Source organism: Chinchilla lanigera, unplaced genomic scaffold (assembly GCF_000276665.1).
Source record: "Chinchilla lanigera isolate Chin_1 unplaced genomic scaffold, ChiLan1.0 scaffold00131, whole genome shotgun sequence".
NCBI lineage: Eukaryota > Metazoa > Chordata > Mammalia > Rodentia > Chinchillidae > Chinchilla > Chinchilla lanigera.
This window is the reverse complement of record NW_004955532.1, coordinates 1,133,868-1,137,074: the sequence shown is the minus strand read 5'-3', so window position 1 is coordinate 1,137,074 and position 3,207 is coordinate 1,133,868. Positions and strand designations below refer to the sequence as shown.

General features: G+C 38.9%; 1 pseudogene; it reads right to left on the bottom strand.

The window, feature by feature from the left end:
• Positions 1 to 1,566: 1,566 nt before the first annotated feature.
• LOC102010305 lies at positions 1,567 to 2,092 on the bottom strand (annotated as a pseudogene).
• Between the last annotated feature and the right edge of the window lie 1,115 nt (positions 2,093 to 3,207).

The window sequence follows — 3,207 nt, the reverse complement described above, 5'->3', positions numbered from 1 at the left end:
GGATTTCTGCATAATCCATTGTGATTTCACCCTTTTCATTCCTAATTGCATGGATTTGAGTCTTTTCCTTTTTTTGATAAGGTTGGATAGGGGTTTGTCAATTTTATTTAATCTTTCAAAGAACCAACTCTTTTTTTTAAATCAAAGAACCAACTCTTAAGTTCATTGATTCTTTGTTTTATTTTATTAGTCTCCAATACATTAATTTCTGCTCTGATCCTCATAATTTTCTCCCTCGTAAGAGCTTTTGGCTTAGTTTGCTCTTCTTTTTCTAGAAGTTTGAGGTTCACCGTTAAGTTGTTTATTTGCACTTGCTGTTTTCCTGATATGGGTATTTACTGCTATAAATTTCCCTCTTAGGACTGCTTTCATTTTTTGTTTATTTGTTTGTTTGTTTGTTTTTCCAGTACCGGAAATCAAACTCACGACCTCACACTTGCCAGGCAGGCACTGTGCCACTGAGCTGAATCCCCAGCCACAGGACTGCTTTCATTGTGTCCCATAAGTTCCAGTGTGCTGTACTGTGCTTATCATTTAATTGTAGAAACTGTCTCATTTCTCCTTTAATTTAATCTGTGACCCATTGTTTGTTCAGGAGGATGCTATTTAATTTCCATGTGTTTATAAAGTTATTGTAGTTTCTTTTGCCATTGATTTCTAATCATATTGCACTATGGTCTGATAGTATGGCATAATTTCAATTCTTTTTCATTTACTTAAGTATGTTCTGTGAGCTACTATGTGGTATATTTTGGAGAATGTCCCATATGCAACTAAGAAGATGTTGTGGGGTGGAATACTCTGTAGATATCTACTAAGTCCATTTGTTCAAAAGTTTGGTTCAGCCAGGCATGGGGGCTCAGGCCTGTAATCCCAGCACTTGGGAGGCTGAGGCAGGAGGGTCGTTGCCCGTTGAAGGCCAGCCTGGACTACAAGTGAGCTCAAGGCCAGCCTGAACTGCATAGTGAGATCCTGTCTCAAAAAGACAAAAAAAAAAAACACCAAAAAACCAAAACCAAAAACAAAAGTTTGGCTCAGTTCTAATATTTCATTGTTGATGTTTTGTCTAGTTAATCTGTCTTTTTGTGACAGTGGGGTATTGAGATCCCCCAATACAATTGTTTGTTTGTTTTTGCTGTATCACTGAGGCTATTTTATTTTATCTTATTTACGTTGAGACAGTCTTCCTATGTAGTTCAGGCCAGCCTCAAATTCACAGTCTCCTTCCTTAGTCTCCCCAGTGCTGGGATTCCAGGTATGCACCACCATGTCCAGCCCTCCCAGCATGCTTCTGATTTTTCTTATTTTGAGACAGGGTTTCGCTAAGTTGGCAGGACTGCTTCAAAACTTTGATCCTGTTTCCTCAGCCCGCAGAGTAGCTGGGATTACAGGCGTGCGCCCCCACGGCCAGCTGATTTTCTACTTCTGAAAGTCCACTTTAAGTTAAAAATTTCGGTTCTGTAAATTTCCAGTTGTCATAAGATTCTAGAGAAATTAAATTATTATATCTTCTCAAGGGAAAAAAATAGCTCTTTATGGAAGTCTTTCTTTTTTTTTTTTAGTGTCTTAAATGTCAGTGATCACAAAAACTTCTGGTTTCTCTTCATTATAGGCTTGCACTGCTGAGTATGTTAATGCTTTGACTTCTGTTCTCTGAGCATGCTTGGAAAGTGAAAATTCTTCTCCCCACCCAATTGAATGTAATTTGAAATTTCTGTGATCAATACTAAGTACTTTCGCTTCTCCAGATATGAAGAATTCATCAGCACTTAACTTATAAAGCCATTCACCCAAAAAGTGGAACGGAAGAGACTGCAAGTCATCTCCTCGGGTCTCGACTTCTACTGTCTGGAGGGGTCCACAGTCCCAGTGTCTATCATGTAAGCAAACATGACCATGGCACACTGCTTGAACGCTTCCTCCATAGTCTCCCCCATGCATGTAACTGGACATCTGCTATATGATCCAAATATTTGTACTTCCAAATGACTGGAGGATACTTGGCCTTGATTGCTTTTTGGTCCTCAGTTAAATTGTAGTCTCTAACATCTTTTTCCTGCACCATGATTTCCCCCAATACAATTGTATTAGTGCTTATTTCATTTTTCCTGCCTGTTAATATTTGTTTTATCAGGACTGGTAATATAGCTCAATGGCACAGCACCTGCCTGGCCTGAGTTCAATTTTTGGTACCAAAAAAAATTTGTTTGATATAGTTGGGTGCACTGGCATTTGTTGCATATGTATTTATGATTATTACCTCTTCCTCTTGGATTGTTCCCTTTACAAAAATGAGGTGACCTTGTCTATCTCTCTTAATCAGTCTTGGCTTGAAATCCACTTTGTCTGCAAATAGAATAGCTACCCCTACTTTTTTCTGGGTTCCTGTCACATGGAGTATTATTTTCTATCCTTAATTTCTTTCTGAATTAAATGTGTTTTTTTCTTTCTTTTTTTTTTTTTTTTTGGTACCAGGAATCAAAATCATGACCTCAGGCTTGCCAGGCAAGTGCTTATGCTGCTGAGCTACATCCCTGGCCCTAAATGTGTTTCTTATATGCAGCATATTCTTGGATCTTGCTTCTTGATCCATTCTGCAAGTCTGTGTCTTTTGATTGAATTGAGACCATTAACATTGATGGTTATAACTGGTATGTATTGACCTATCCTTTCTATGTTGTTTTCCTGTTGTTGGCTCCCCCTCTGTTTTTCCCTCCCTCTGTTTTTTCCTTGCCTGGTGGATCCCTTCTGTTGGGGTTCGTGGAGTTGTAGTCCTTGTTATCTCTTTCCAGAATGTCCTTCAAGGGCTGGGGATTTAGCTCAGTGGCACAGTGCCTGCCTGGCAGGTGCAAGGTCGTGAGTTCAATTCCCGGTACCAAAAAAGAAAAACAAAAAGTCATGGAGTGCTGCTTCAGTGGTCATAAATTTCTTCAAATGTTCTTTGTCATGGAGGTATCTTATTTCTCCATCAGTTTTGAAAGGTAATTTTTCAGGGTACATCAATCTTGGTTGAAGGTTGTTTTCCTTTAGAACTTGAAATACTTCACTCCAAGCTCTCCTTGACTTGAGGGTTTGTGCTGGGAAGTCAGCTGTGATTCTGATGGGCTTTCCTTTACAGGCAATTTGTTTCTTTTCCCCAACAGTTTTTAACATGCTATTCTTGTATTGAATTTCTAGAATCTTGACTATGATATGGTTGGCTGTAGA